Raw genomic sequence first — 16,717 nt, 5'->3', positions numbered from 1 at the left:
AGTTCAGTGCTCTGCACCAAGTAGTCATAGTGGATGTAGAAAAGAAAGTGCATGGCCTCTGGGAGGTTGATGCTATTCTTTAATAAAGGCTGCAGACTGACCTGCTTCTGGGCATTTGAACAAGTTGACTCCCAAGCATGGACCGTTCTCCTCTCATTTCCAAATCATAGGTTGTCTGGCTTTGTTCAAAGTCCAGATCAGCTGCTACCTCCTATTCGAGACCTTTCCCTGCTGTCTCACTCTTGATATTACGCTGTACTTAGTGGGTATCTTTTCCTGTTTTTATGCTGTATCTACCATTAAAGTATAAGTTCCTGGGGGTGGGGAGGACCTCTTTATGTTTGTTCTTTGATCAGAGAAGAAACAGAGAGCACTGATGATTATGGGACTAGGTGGGCCAAGCAAAATCACAGGATAGTATTCGGTTTCCTGAACTCTTGAATGGGGAATCTTATTTTGAGCTACAACATCTAGAAATCTTGAAATGAAGAAGGCTCTTGGGTCACTTGGCTCTGAGATGGTTCCTAAGCTCCTGGGGGAGCCCACAGTGTAGAAGTAGAAAGAGGTCATGGAGGGCACCTACTCTTAGGATTACAGCTGTCGCTAAAGTTAAAAGGGACTGTTGGGATCACCAACATTCTCTTTTTACAGTTTAGGTCACTTTCTCAGAGAAGGGAAGGGATTTTCCCAGAATCCAACAGTCAAGAAATGGTAGAATTAGCCTTTGAATGAAGGGACTTTGACATCAGATTCAGGACAAAGCAGACACACTTCAGTGAAAGAAGCTTGTATGGCTGCTCCAGGTACTGCGTCATGCTGGGCCCAGAGTGGAGCACACCAGCTGGCTGGTTCTCAAGATGCTTATGTTCTGTGGTCATGGGGAAGAGGGATGAGGCATATTCTGTTTGGTCTCAGAGAACAGTGGCTATGAGTGATCAAAAACAGAAGGAGGCTTGAAGGCAGAATAAACTAATCATTTGAATAGGGCTTCTTTACCTGTCTGTAAACTCAAAAATATTTGCTTTTGATAATTTTACTTAAGTATAATTGGTTTATTTCATAGCCCTAAGTTTTTAATTTTATGCCTTTAATGTTAATCTGAGCAGGAGTCATTAGACTTCGTCAGACCATCCGTGGGGTGATCATCTACACAACAAAGGTGAAGGGTTTCTGAAATGTAGCTCTCTTGACGTGCAGTGGGCTGTCTTGGACTCAAAGGATCTGAGACTATGAGTTACAATCAATCCCCTCAATTTTTAAATGTGGAAACTGATTCCCAGAGAGGTTAAGAGATGCCCAGGATGACCCAGGTAGTCAGAGGCAATGACAGGATTTGAACCCAGGGCCTCAGACATCAAGTCCATTGTCCTTTTCATTATATGGTGCTTCTCACTGAAGTCTTTAAGCAAATATTGAACAGCCACTTGGCAAGTAAGTGCTAGTAGAATGTCCTATTTAGGTGTGATAGAACATTTTCATAAAGTCATAGATTTCCAGGTCAAGGATATTTATGGGAAATATTAAGTCTAATCCACTCATTCTCATTATGAGGAAACTGAGGCACCCAGAAGCCCAGCTGAGGCTTTTCAATGTATTCAACATCATATAAGTCCTAAATGTTAACGTTCTGATTTGAACCCAGTAGCTCTGATTTTCATTGAGACCTTTTCCATTACACTCTGATGCCTCTTGGCTCACACGGGATAGAGTCAGAATTAGATGTTCTCGCTCATCCTTTCCAACTCAGAAAATCTATAAAAATCTCTAGCCTAGCCATTTTCCACATGAGCAAACTGAGGCCTGGAGAGTTTAAGCGATCTGAGTAAGATTCCACACTGCATTAATTGCCTGCCTGGGATCAGAACCTTGGGTCTTTTGACTGTTAGCTTGGTGTTTTTTTTCAATCACCCAACACTCCTCCTCCAGGCTTTCCAAGAGCCTAAATCAGCAATACCATAATTTGCTTTGTCCAGAGAGAAAAACCCTCTTTTTCTGTTTTGTGCCTGAGCCCCTAAAGTGTTTAGATCAGGCGGTTCGGCTCCCTGGGCTTTCGCCATTGTGCTCAGAAGTGCCGGGAACAAACTCTTTTCCCAGGATAAAACCAATGAAGGAAATCACCCAATTTTTGTGGACACAGCTAGAATACCTGATAATTCCCTGTTTTCTCTATGGCTGTCAACAGAAAAATAAGCAATTTTACTTAAAATTAATAGTCTTTATCTTATTTCTGCCATGCTCATAGGGGAAAGCCTTAGCGTTAAAAGCAATTTCGGTTATTTTCTGGGGGACTTGAAGGGAATTTTTGGAGAGTATCCAGCAAGCATGGATCGCCTTCGACACCCAGGCAGACTCGTGTTTCAGTTTCATGATGTATGGTGGGCAGTGCAGAGAGTTAAAGGAAATTGTCACCTGAATGAGAAATTGGCAGTCTTGGGGAGGAGACTGCTTCCTGAAAAGATTAGTGTCTCTCCGATTCTGTCAGTTGGATGTGTTTGGTACTCCAAGGGAACTCACAGAGTGAAGGATGTTTGCTTTATCTTGATGTCGATGTGATCTCGGGCTCTCAAGGACTTTGCTCGTCCACTCTTGTGCTCCATGATGGTGTGTCCACCACTTTTGAATATGATCCCAGCAAAAGCTTGTGCCTGTTTCCAGTGCCCTGGACTGTACAAATCCCCATCTCACAAAGAATCCTTTCTCCACCATTTCCCACAAGTGGCCATCCAGCCTCTACTCAAAGATCTCCAGCAATGGAGTGGGGGAGGAAGGAGCACTGCCTCTCAAGCATCTGCTTTGGGGATAACTCCAATTTGGGGTTTTCTCCCACATACGGAGCATGAATCTTCCTGCCACTTGGACCCATTAATTTAGAATGGTAAAGGGCATTTGGAGGATCTCTGGTCTAACCCTGCAAACTGTAACCTGCCCTCAGGCACCCAGACAATAAGCAAGAGCTAGAGTTTGAGGAGAATCTTTTGACTCCAAATTCAACACTTTTCCAGTACGGCATTATGACTCCATTCTTTAGGACCCATGAATATAAACTGAATCGTCCTTCTTCCAACAACCCCCAGAAAGCAGTTCTAAAAAGCATCCTCTTGAAATCGTAAGAACAGAGTCAGAGACTTGGAACTGCAACGGAACTTCAAGCTTATTTAGTATTGCTCCCCTCTTAAAGAAGAAAAAAATGGGGGACAGATAAGGAGTGTAGCTAAGGAGTCATTTAGCACAAGATAAGTCACACAGCTAGCAACGAAATCATTGAATCCTAGATCCTTGATTCAGAGACACAAGGAAATATTGAAATGATCAAGTTCAGCCTCATCTTACAGGGAGGTGAAGGGAGAGGGAACATGACTTGTCCAAGCTCACACAGCTGCTAGGTATCTGAGACTGAATTCAAATTCAGGATTTTTGCCTCCAAATATGGCGCTTTCCCCACAATACCATGCCATTCTCTACATGGCCTATTCCTTCAAGCAAACCTAATGATCCAGATCCCCTTCTTCTGGGGACTTTATAGTTTATTCATGTTTTTCTGGGTAGAATTGAGCAGAATTCTGTAGTTGTGTTCTGACCAGAGCAAACTATGTCAGAACCATCACTCCCCAGTCCTGAATGGGGGATTCCCTGAAATCAGGGAGCACTGACACTTTGGGCAACTGCACCACTACAAGGCACTGATGTGGTGCAGTGGGTAGAGCTTGGGCCTGGAAGCCTGAGTTCAACTTTAGTTTGAGATACTTGCTGCAGGATTCTGGGTCAGTGGCTTACTCTCTTTCTACCTCAATTTTCTCACAATGAAATGGGTTTATAATAACAGCTACTTCCCAGGATTATTGTGAGGATCAAATGAGACAGTATTTGTACAGTGCTTAGCATAGTGCCTCCTACTTAATAAGGCCCTTAATCCATTCCTGTTCCCTTCCCCATTCTTCTTTCACTTATTTTGAGTTTGAAGGCCACTGAGATCCTCAGTTCTTTGTTATACAAATAATTGTAGAGCTATAGGAAACCAGGTAAGAAAAGGTAATAGAAGAAAAGAAATAGAGGATGGAAAAAGGAAGGGAAGAAAGAAAATTCCTTTTAAATATTCAAATATGAATTCCTTTTAAATATTTAAATATTAAATAAATATTTACAGGAAAACATGGGCAACTATAATGGCCACATAGGATACTTACAGATGTGAGTTCGAATCCTGCCTCAAACACTAGCTTTGAGACCCTGAGTAAGCTAAGCTATTTAACCTCTGCCTCGGCTTCCTTACCTATAAAACAAGGATAATCATATCTCCATCACAGTGCTGTATCCAGGATCAAAGGATTATTACATGTAAACAAGTCTTCGAACCTTAAGGCACTCTATAAATGCAAGCTACTCTGATTATGATTATGATTAAATCATCTGATATTCACCATATTCCTATTAACTTAGTAGCACAACCAGAGACTGTTATTATTTGAATTTTACAGATGGGAAAAATGGGTTTGAGAGAATTCAAATAATTTGTTCAAGGTCACGTAGCTAGCAAGCTTTTGAGGGAGAGTTAATGAGATCTTTCTGTCTCCTACTACAGCACTCCACCCAAAGTACCATATTTGTATGTATATATGTGTATATGTATTTATATATGCATGTGTAATACACATATATCTATCTAGTCCTAAGTTGTTTGTCTTTTCATTTTTTCAAAAATTACTTTGCATTTATATTAAATATATATATATATATATATATATATATATATATACATATATATTCATTCCCTCTTTACTTATACTTACTTTTTCCCAAGAACAGATAAACTTCTTGAGGACAAAGACAATCTTACTTTTGCTTTGTGTCTTTAGCATTGTGGAGCAGTACTTGGTACACTGTAGTTGTCTGTAAGTGCTTGTTGAAGAAATTAATAGATGTCCCCTTTCCCCAATCAAGGGGCATGTGGTCGGATCTAAGTAAAATGGTGTTCTCTTCCTCCAGCCTTGTTCTTATTTGATTCCTTTCCTGATATGAGAGTATGTGTGTGGTGGGCATTCCGATCAGCTCTGGACTCCCTTCCTTTCCTACACCGAAAAAGAACTTGGATGCAAGAAAGAGATCTGAGTTCCTTTCCTTCCTTCCTGGGGTGAAAGGAGGGCTCAGAGAAGGAACTTGGAAAAAAGATGCCTTACTTCACCAGTAATTCTTTCCCCCAAGTGCTTCAGCAAGGAGAAAAGAGTCTGCAAAAAGATGAAGATCAAAGTAGTGAACAGTTAAAGAACAAAGCGCTTGGGGAAGACTGATCTGAAGTAGAAGTCCTTGGTGGGGATTAGCCATTTAAGAGGACATTTGCCAAGTGTTTACACAATTTCCAGATCAGCTCTATAAGCAGAATATGCAGCGCAGACGTTGTAAAGAGGTGAAAGCATTTTGGTTGCTCAGCATTGAAAAGAGTGTGTTCTTCTTGGCAGGGTCCTGCATCCCTGACTGCTGTTATTCATTAGATTTGTATATTAGCAATGGGTTCTTTTTGCTGTGCTTTGAAATACAGCCCTTGGAATACTTGACAAGCCATCCTATGATGTTTATTTGGCTTTTCTTTGCCGTGTTGATCGCGAGAGATTATGTGTGGGGGGCATTCAGAAGTTAAACCTCAAGAGCTTTGGGGCTGGCCTCTAAACTGAATAATTGCCGCTTGCCTTTTCCAAGTCTCTGGGCACATTTTATAAATGTCTTTGAAATCTAGACGAATTCATTCCTAAATTTATGCTGCATTTTGTACAAAGACATTTTTTTCCTCTGTGTATAAGCCAATACACAGGTTTCTTAATTAGCTCCATTGATTTTTTATTTTCTTTTTCAAAAAAAATCATTTATTGATGACCTTTGCTTTTACATCATGGTTATTTCTGGAAATACATTTTCCTCTCTTCCTCATAACTGAACCCTTTATTAAAACAAAGTAGTTGAAGAAAAATATCCAATGCCTTGACTGTATTAAGGTAAAATATGTGCATGTTATGTATGCACATGTTTACATGTAGATGTACACACCATTTTGTCCCAACAGCATTCACTTATGTTGACTATAGGAAAGTGTAGGGTCTTTTTGTCCATTCCATAGTGTTTCTATTGGTACACAGTCTCCTAATGCCTGTAAGTGACATAAATGAGTTTCCAGTTCAGATCCCTCACCTGGGCAATCTTAGGCAAGACATTAACATTTCTGAGACTCATTTTCCTCATCTGATAAATAATGGGGTTGGACTAGATGATCTATAAGGTCCCTTCTAATCTGAATAATACAATTCCCATGATTCTATGGGTTGGCCAGTGGTGATTTTTTTTGGGGAAGACTGTAGACATTTCCACTTGAATAGTCGCATTGCTATGTGGATATACCCATCCAGGTTGTAAGTTTCTTGCTTCCTTGCAGATGGGGAACACACCTTCTAGTCTTTGCACCCAAAGAAAGAGCTAGGATTCAAATATAGGTCTTCTGATTTCTGATCTAGTCTTCTTTCCATAGAAAGGCAATGTGATATAATAGAATAGTGAACCTGAATTCAGGATGACTTTAGATATGAATCTAGCTTTGCTTCTTTCTTGATATGTGAGTATGGATGAGGTACTTCTTCAGCCTCAGTTTCCTCATCTGCAAAATGAAGGTAATGAAATTGTTCTACCTGCTTTATAAAACTGTGTGGGGAAAACACTTTGTAAATCTGAAAGCACTCTGTGAATGGGAGTTATTGTTACCCCAATAGTAAGCCTTATTTTGGCATCCTATACCTTTGATCTCATTTTTTGGCATCTCTTGTTTTCTTTATCCACAAAATTGACATTGGAAAAGCATTTCATTACATGGTATGAGGTCTGGATTCAAATCTTGGATCTGGCATTTGCTGGATAGCTGTTTAACCTTGAACAAGTATCTTAAACTCTCTGAGGTTCAATCTTTTCACTTGTACAATGAGAAAGTTTAAGTCCATGACCTTTAGGGTTCCTTTCAGTTCTGACATGTTACAATTCTGTCAGTAACTTGAAGGCCTGCAGGACCATTGCTTGCTCTTCATATATTTTCCCACAGAGCCAAGAAGCATTAAGTTGGACTCAGAGTAGACTCCTTGATTTATGTTGAACTCCTTGGTGGCTCTTTCCAGAAACCACTTCAAGCCAAGAGATTGCAAATCATTGAGTAAAAAGATATTATATATGTAGGTTCCTAGCCCTTAGCAATGACGATATGCTAGCAATGAGTACATTTGTCCACACACTTGGGGAGGAGAAGTTATCCCAGCTCAGTGCTGAAGGTTGCCTGGGCCAGGAATTTAAAATCCTATCCCTGGGGAAGGACTCAGCAGGGAAGGGCTGATGTGACTATTTCAAATGTTATGCTATGGGGGCCACTGAATCTTACAGATAATGGGATTTCTGGCAAGATGGCAGCCTGAAATTCTGATAAGAAAGAAAAATATTGAAATCCACTGGGGTATGGGAGAAAGTTGAGGAAATCCTTGCTATAACTCTTTAGAAAGTTCTTTCCCCAGGGGTCCTATGTGGGGAGAAACAGCTCATATCTTTACTTGGAACCCCGTTGAGAAGGTTGAGAGCTGCTTCAGAGCTTCCTCTTAGTTTCTTCTATTGGTATAAGCCCCAGTCTCCTTCCCACCCCCTCCCATTTTTTTCTGTGGTGGTGATGGTGTTCTGGTCAGGACAAAGGGAACTGACTTTATTCCCCTAGTATCCTCTTTCCTATCTCTCGTGGGCTGGCTGGCCAGGAATTTCCCTGATATTTTCATTTCTATCCTTTCTCCAGTATTTCTGTCATTGGGATCTTGGCCACATGATTGGTGCTGGTTTTAATTCAATTCATCAAACATTTCTTATGTACCTACTATGTGCAGGGCACTGAACCACAAAGAAAAAACAAACAATTTTTGCCTTTAAAAAGCTACCAAGGTATGAACCTGGTGTTCAAATAAGTGAACTAAGAGAATTTTTTACAGCTATGAGCTTTTGATCCTGAGACATCAAGTAAATGCAAATTATCTAAAAAAGTTATAGAAGATAATTTCAAGAGGGAGAGAGGATGAGTGTGATTAGAAAGAGCATGGAGGAGTGAGGTATCAAGAGAAGTCCAAGAATTAAAAGCACCTATGAACTTTGGGGGTTATGTTTTTAAATCAATAAATATTTATTAAGGAGTCCACTATGTGCCAGGTCCTATGCTAAGCCCCGGGGATACAAAGAAAGGCAAACAGTCCCTGCCTTCAATGATCTCACTATCTAATGGGAGGGAGAATATGTAAACAACCAGGTACAAACCAAGGCATTTGCAGGATAGACTGGGAGACTGTCTCAGAGGGAAAGTACAGCATGAACATCCTCTTGTCTCTATTAAAAGGATATAGTAAGTATAAATGTCCAGAAAGATAACTAGCTCTCACGCTAATGATAGTATTTTTACCAAAACTAGTTTGATACCAAGTTCCATTGCCATGTCCTTTCCCATTGATTTTTGACTTGCTTTTCAGGCCTTTGTTTTCTACTGGAGCTGTTTTATCCTATCATTTAGACCAGGATTCTGAAACTCATAAACTTCTGAATAATCTAATAGGGCCCAAATCTAAAGCTAGCCAGCAGAGTCTGGAGAATATTGAAACTTATCGGCAAAATATACCTTCACATATACAATAACCACCATTATGTGGAATAATAGTAGATACTAAATAATGGTATATTATGAATATACTATATAAATATGTTTATATTTATACAAATATAAATAAATAAGAAGAATAATAGAGACACTAAAAATGAGAAGGATAACAGGAGAGAAAAGAAACCACTAGTTGAGAAAGTCCTGGAAAGAGTACTTTGGTGTGTGTGTGTGTGTGTGTGTGTGTGTGTGTGTGTGTATTACAACTCCTAATAGTTTATGGTTAACCCATAGATTGACTCTCATTAGTATCATTTCCAGAGGTGGCCCCTAAATCACTGGCAGGGTATGAGTTCTGGAACATCTGGTGCTGGTAAAGTGCTCTTACAATCATTCAGGAGATGGTTATTATTCCAAACGTACTTGCTCCAAACTGGAAGATTTCTAGAAGAGTTTGCCATATAATCCTGGTGAAATGGAGAGTAGAGATTTATATTCCCCCTCCCCAAGAACTAATCTATTCTGAACCACGCTGTTGCCATCTCTTTGGCTTCATTGTCTTGGCATGTTTGTGAGTCAGGTTTAAGTTCTCAGCCATATTTCAGATCTGCTCTGTGCTAAGGCCAGAATCCACTGTTCCATGAATCTACTGTCAAGCCCGAGAGAACAATGTCCTCATTTTAGGTTTTTGAGCAGGCTCCAGGCTTCTTTTCCCTGATGGATCTTGGTGGTTCTGGGAAGAAAGGTTACTTGAAGTAGTGTTAATGGCAGAGTCAGGAATATCCTGAATAAATATATCCCTGGATAAAGGAGGAATCTGAGAAATTATGCTTCAATGGAGCTTTTCTTTTCATGAGGGGGTAAATGCCTTTGGCTGGAATGCAGAGACCCGGGCACTGTAAAGGTAATTGGCATTGCTTTCAGGCTGGCATTTCTGGCATTGCAATGAGTGAAGTAGGAGCTCCTATTTTAAGGGAGATATACAATGGAGAGATCCAACCTGGGAAAATATTAAATACCTGATGAATGTCAGAGAAAAATTGGATAGAAATTAGATAAAAATGGGAAGACAGACATGAAATTATAGGGTTTTCTCAGCCTAAGAAAACAGACTTAAACTGGAATTTGTCCACGTTGAGGGTTTTAAGAGTAAGAGAGATAAAGAGAGAATGTAGTCTAAGTGTGGGGAACCAAGAATACAAATATATGGAGTTGGGATCTAGGTTGTCATTTCTAAGGAGGAAAATTTGAGTTGTTTCTGTGGTCAGCCCATAAATACTTAAAACCACAAATGGCAGAGACCACAATCGCAAAGGATACTTGCAGAAAAAAGATAAGCTACTTTAGAGGAAGGCAGAGGACACTGGGACCCAATTCCATTTACGATGAATAAACCTGACCTCCATTTTATGTGCCTTTTGAATGTTTGAAGTCAAATAGTCAACTCATTTGTAGCAAGATGAACAATTATTTTATCAAAAGCTAGGAATAAGTGGGTGTTTGAAGCTCCTTGCTTCCTTTCTTCAGGATAGAGGTCTCTGTGCTGACCTTTGTCAGCTTTTACTTGTTTTGATCGAATTAACCAAGCCATCTCAACTTGTCTTTCCTTCTTTCTTGTTCTTTCCTCTCCTCCCTCCTCTTCCTTCTCCTCTCTCCCTCTCTTCTCCTTTCCTGTCCCACTTTCCTTCTCCATCTTTCCCTCTTCCCTCACTTCTCTTACCATCAAATTTAGAAAGAAAGACTATTTAAAACTCGCCCAAACCCTGTCTGATATTTGTTATGTGATTTTGGACAAGTTAATTAATCTCTCTGAATATAAGTTTCCTCATCATGAAATAGGAATAATACTTGAAATATCACTTCATTGGATTGTTAGGAGGAAAACATTCAGCCATGCTTGAAACATCATGTAAAAGAGAATGATCATATTGTTAGCCCCCAATTTTTCAGACTCTGCCAGAGAAGTTCAGTGACATTCTCTGAATTGCACACTAATTAGAATTTTAGAATTAGGTGTTCACACTCTATAACTATTATTCTTTGCATGACAATTTTGCAAACATAATTTAAAACATTAGTCTATCCAGGGCTGATTATACCCCAAATAATAACACTATATAATAATAAAGACCATCCAATGGATTAGTCTCGATGATTATCTGACCAATAATGTTTCTACCGATGACGAATGATGTATGCTCACTTTCTGACTTGCTCAGTTAAGATCCCCTGGCCCATCGAAAGGGTTGAACTAGATTGTGGAGCTTTTCCTTTGAAGGCAGACATCACAGTTCCTGGAGGGATCAGGAGAGGACAGCAACAGGTTCAGCATGATCTCCTTACAGGAGATGCTCCCTAAAACCCAGGAGTTTCTTCCTGCCTTCTGTTGGGGGAGTAGCTGACCCCATACTGTTTACCTTTATCATATTAGGGGGCTTTGGTGTGGACGTGGAAGCTGTACCAGCATCCTTATGTGACAATAGCAATTCCCCGTTTCACATTTCCTCCTGTTCAGCCAGTTGCTGGTTTCCTTGGAAACCGGGGCTGGAGAACAGACGGCTGAGCCAAACTTTCGCTTGGTTACTAGTTAGGCAAGCTGACAGCAGAAAATCAGCTTTAAGGTTTTAAAGCAGAGAAATTCACCATCAGTCAGGAGAATGCTGCCTTTTTTTCCCTGTCTCTAGCAACAAGGGGGAAAAGAAGTCTCGAAATAAAAAAAGGTTTCTCCTTAAAGAATGAGCTCATCACATTTTTGCCTCCAATTTTGTTTCCAAAGCCATATTTCCCTTCTGCTTGTCATTCGATTTGTAAGCACATTTGTCGGAGACATCTCTAGTTAAATTTTACAAAACCATTGTGACAATCGAAGCTTTGGCCCATGATCTGGATGTGTGGGGAGGCATGGAGCCGATGATTAAAGAACCAGAGCACTCTGTTTTGTTCAGATATTTAATTTTCCTGGTGCAGGAAGAAATTTTGGGGAAAAATTAGAAAAATAAATGCAGTTCATCAGATTTGTAATCTGATTCTGGGTTTGCTCTTCAAGACATTTTATGGCCATAATGCGTGATTTTAGCATCAGAATCAAGTTAAGTGATTTCCATTGCACAAATATATATTCATCTCTACCAGCCCCAGAGACATAGCCAATTGATTTTTTTAATCGTGTCAGCATATTATAGTGTGACTCAATATGTACCAGGTGGATCTGACAGACATTGGAATAAAAAATGGTGAAATCTCTGGGGGTTTTAGCTTGGCAGCCATGGGGGCTAATTTGGATTTAACAGTTGCCAACAGGACTTATTAATTGGAGATACAGAACAGTGATTTCAGTCCCCTGCACCAACTTCCCAGTTCTCTCCTCAGCTACCTGAAATCACCTGAAATTATAAACTTTCACCTTTAATGATCAGAACTGAAACGTTTCTAATTCATTAAAACTGCAGGGGAGTGGGAGGAGAATGGGATTTGCAGTCAGAAAACCTGGCTTCCAGTTGAAACCTTCACCCTCACAAGCTCTGAAACCTTGGAGAAGTTCTATCAGGTTTGGGAGCCTGGCTGTGAGTCCCTTCTGTCCCTGAAGTCAGCTTCTCTTTTTTTTTTCTTTTTTTTACTTTGCATGTATTTTTCATTTGCTTATATATGCACTTATTTCTCCTAGAGGGGAGGAGCATCCTTTTTTTATTTGTTTGTTAGTTTGTTTCTCTATTCTGTACACTGTGTGGCACATGACTAGGCCTTTCTAAGTGCTTATTATCAATCTATTAAATAGGTAGCATAGTGAATAATCCACCTAATTCATTTGGAGTCCAGAAGCACTTATTGAACACTTATTAGGTGCAGCCTATGGGCAAGGGAACTGGTTCCTTTCTCTCTCATTTCAGTTCTTTCACTCCAAGACACCTTTATTAAATGCCAACAAGGTTCTAGGCAAAGGGAAAGATAAAATTAAAATTATTGCAGTCATTAAAGAGCTGACATTCTACTGGGGAAATGTGACCCACAGATAGAGAGGGAAATACAGAAATACCCAAAGGAAAATCATGAAATCTCCTTTTCCTCAGCTGGAAAACAAGAAAGCTGAACTACATGTCTCTACGATCTTGGATCTGCTCATGAAGTCTTTAATTATAGTTAAAAGGCAGCGAGAATACTCCTTATGGATTTTGAACCCCTGCCTTTATCCATGGCAACAAGTACATAGATGTTTCCTTCTCTCCCCAAAAGCTTCCAGTAAAAGAGGCTGGAAAATGTCTCTTGAGAGATGTTGATGACATGAGTTTGGATCTTTAAAAAAAAAAGCAACCTGTCCTTTCTTTGGTGCAGGGAGTCATGAGGAAACTTCCTCTCTGAATGCAGATCCGAGCCTGCCAGGGACACTGAGCTGTCAAGGGACAAGGGACAAGGCCACTGATTTCAACCCACCAGGTCTTTCTGACCCCCAGGCCAGCTCTCTCCATCCAGAAGGCCAGCAGACTTTGATTATGTCCACAATAGCCAGGTGTTTTTATGATAGAGTGCCTTAACCACCAACCAGAATAAAACCTCATAATTTTAAAGTTGAAAGCCCTATTAATTCCAGTTACCCCCTTCCGATGTCATCCCCTGTTCTCTGCTTCAGGCAGTCACTGTCCCAATTTGGGCCCCCCTCACCTAAATCGAGAAGTTTCTTATTCTGTTCCCCTCTGTCCATGCTTTCTTTCCCAGCTCTGCCCCATCTCCCACTGAGCTACTCAAATAGCCTGAAGCACAGGTCATAGGTCATTTCTCTTTTCGAGAAGCTTCAAAGATTCCCTGTTGCTCTTGGGATAGACTTCAAGTCTTCTGCTTTCCAAAGTCCTTCCTGATCATGCTCTGAGGTATCTTTCCAGACTCATTTCCCATGATCCCTCCCTACTCTGTCTGTGCCCTGGCCAGAATCTACTTCTGTTTTTCCTTCATGCCTGTGCCAGGACCTTCCAGCTGCTAGTGGGCCCTCTCTCCTCACTTCTGACTCTTGGCATTTAGTTCTGGTCCAGGGTCCAGGGTCCAGCGATCAGGGAGCATCACATCCTATACAATTCCTAGTCTTCCCTCTCCCCTTCTCCCCATCAGTGCTTGTCCGTTGCCAAGCTAATCTGTCTCATTTTGTATTCCCATAGCTCCTTTCATGTTCAGGGCATTCTGTTTCAGTTCTGTCTTTGGCTCTCGGGTGCCTAGCAGAGTGCTTGGAACACAGAAGGCATTTAATAAATGTTTTAAAAACTGAATTGAGTGTCATAGAATCAAGTTGGTTATAAAGAGAAATGCATAGATTTAGGTTGAACCACCTGCAGAAAAGCCCAAAGTTCTGGGTTCAAATCCTAACTCATTCATTTACTGATGGTGCAACTTTGGGCCAATTTCTCACCCCCTCTGAATGTCAGATTCCTTCTGTCAGAGGAGGGTATTGGGATCCCTGATCTTCAGGGTGATGAGATCTTTATCTAAAGCCTCATGGTTCCTAAGCAGTGGGAATATTGTGAACATTCTATTTCAGAAAAATAAAAATAAGTTGTCAACCCTTCAATAAAAAAATATTTTTAGTGAGCCTAGCTCTTTATCCCTGTGAAAGGATCTATTTATATGGCGGCAGTTGGCATTGCACCTCTGAGTGCCACACTTGGAATCCAGAAATACCTCGTGGGAGAGGGGGAATTTCCAAGAGAGCACCCCACAGAAGCCAGGCCTTGATTTACAAGGGCACTCTTGTGGCCGAGGAGACTAAATAACGATATTCTGTTACCTCCCAACCCTAATTCAACCTCCACCTATTTGCAAATGGTAGTTTTTCTCCCCAAGTCCAAGTAGCCTGGTCTTCAAGGTCCTCCACAATCTGAGCTTTATTGGAAATAGTCCCACCTTATTCTAAACTGGCTTCTGAAAGGAATTCTTTCCTCCCCGCAGACCTTTCTTGAGCCAGTCTCCCCACATTGCCCATTACTCAGACGTTTCAATTTAATGGGAACCTGTTAATATACCAGTCAAGCTGCTGAGTTGAAGAAATAGTAGGTAGCACTGGAGGACACAAGGAAAACCAGTCCCTGCCTTCATGAAGCTTATATTTATTTTGGGGAGGTCTGGGACTGGCAGGGACAGAATGTAAACAGATTAACAGACACACAATACTTTTAGGAGAATGAAAACAATCGGAACTACAGGGGAGGTATCAGAAGAGACTTACCCTCACTGTTGGCACCTGGCTTGAGATGCTTGGAGATCACCCAGCTCAAGGCTCTTATTTTTCATGCATGGAAATGGAAGTCCAGAAAAATGAAATCATTCACCAAAGGTGATACAATGAGCAGTAGGAGGGGATGAAATTAGGCAACTAAGTGATCTCGTGGTTGACTTGGAGTAGGGGAGAGCTGAGTTTCAGTCCAGGCTCTTTCACTTGGGGCAAATTATGAGCTTTTCTGACCCTCGTCCCCTTCCCCTGCAAAATGAGGATAATAATGGCACCCACCTGACAAGGATAATGTGAAGATCAAAGCTAAAACACTTTGAAAACCTCATCTGTTAGCGATTATAATTACTGACTTTAACTCATAATCTGAACTTTTGCTTTCTAGTACAATTGGGATTTCTAGTACCCTGTATAATGAAGGATTCAGGGCCTGACCAGGAAATGGTGCCCCCCAATGCCCTGCCTTCCTGTGACTTCCAGGTACCTGGGGTGAAGGCATTAAGCTTCTTGTTTGTCCTTGAAGAGATCTACCCAAATGGTATTCCTACTAGTTTTGGATCAACTCTTGTTGGTTATTGTGGAAATCTGAGGCCAGAAGGTGATGTGTTGAGTCTCGGACCAATCAGGTAGGCTGACTTGTCTTGACTGAAGTTTGGCAGGAGTAGAAGCTGAGGCCAGAGGCAGCATCAATGTTGAGCAGTCTACCTGTCAAGGTTGGGACTGAGTCTAAGGAGTTGAATCCCCCTGGCTCCCGTCAGTCTCCTCAAATAAGAATTCAGCAGCATGAGCCTCTGTCTCCATTCTGATACCCTCTCATCTCTGGACTTTTTCCATCCAGGGCTGTAGTATAAACTCCCTGGTCTCCCTGAGACCAAACTTCCTCAGAGAGGAAGCTCTTCCTCTGGCATTCCATTAAAAGCCTCCCAGCGCACTAGCTTACAAAGACGGCAATTCCAGGTCACAACTTATTGCTTTTGGCCAAAGGCCACAGTTAAGACTCAGAAAGCAAAGAGCCGGTACAGTATGATCTTTAAAATAAATTAAAAGGATCAAAACAGAACTAAGTTGAAGTGAGACGGAGTTTAAAAATAGGTAACATTTCACAGTTAACTTCAGAAAATAAACCTTCTGACCAATAATATATCACTGTGCTAGCTGAAATGGCACTAGATCTGAGTTTTAAAGTGGCTAGTGCAGAAAGAGGCACTAAAGGTCACATGAACCTCCATTAGTTAAACAGTATAGTGTTCTACTTGGCACCCTCAATGAAGCCCTGAGGTGATTCTGTATTCTGATTTGAGGAGCCCACCTTCTGACAGGTTCTACTGAGCTGTAAAGACCCCCAAATCTGGGGTCCCGGAATGAACTACATCTGTGATCTGGGAATGAGTTGGAGTAGTTTTAGAATGAGGTGGAAAAATGATCTTCTAAAGGCATGTACCCTCCTTCCTCTCTTGCTCAATAAACTCCAGTGACTCCCTATTGCTTTTGGAACCAAATATTAATTATGCTGTTTGATATTCAGAGCACCTTCCTAACTCTCCAGTCCTCTTACTCTTGACTACCCTCCGTGTACACTATAATCTAGAGAGACTGACTATTTGCTGTTGCTGGAACACAACCTTCTTCCTTTCACTCCATGTCTTGCACTGGCTGGCCCCCAGGGTCAGAGCATAATACCCATTTCAAGACAGAAATTATTAGAATATGCAAAAAGAAAAAAATGATCCTACTTATTTCCTGTTTTTGAATTGGACATTAATCCAAGGCCATCTCTAGAGAATGCTGAACTCTCATTTCCTAAAAATACACTCTCTATTTTAGCCATATCATAAAAACAAATCTTTCTTTTTGCTAACAAGACC

The 16,717-nt window shown here is 40.9% G+C and overlaps 1 protein-coding gene across 2 annotated transcripts in view; it reads left to right on the top strand.

Annotated features, from left to right (window-relative positions):
- The window catches only part of PRKG1 (protein kinase cGMP-dependent 1), a 1,288,902-nt gene that overhangs the window by 127,344 nt on the left and 1,144,841 nt on the right, over positions 1-16,717 (top strand). The gene's annotated exons all lie outside the window — the stretch shown is intronic.

Source organism: Sarcophilus harrisii, chromosome 2, assembly GCF_902635505.1.
Source record: "Sarcophilus harrisii chromosome 2, mSarHar1.11, whole genome shotgun sequence".
Classification (NCBI taxonomy): Eukaryota; Metazoa; Chordata; class Mammalia; order Dasyuromorphia; family Dasyuridae; genus Sarcophilus; species Sarcophilus harrisii.
This window is presented reverse-complemented; position numbering and strand designations above follow the sequence as displayed.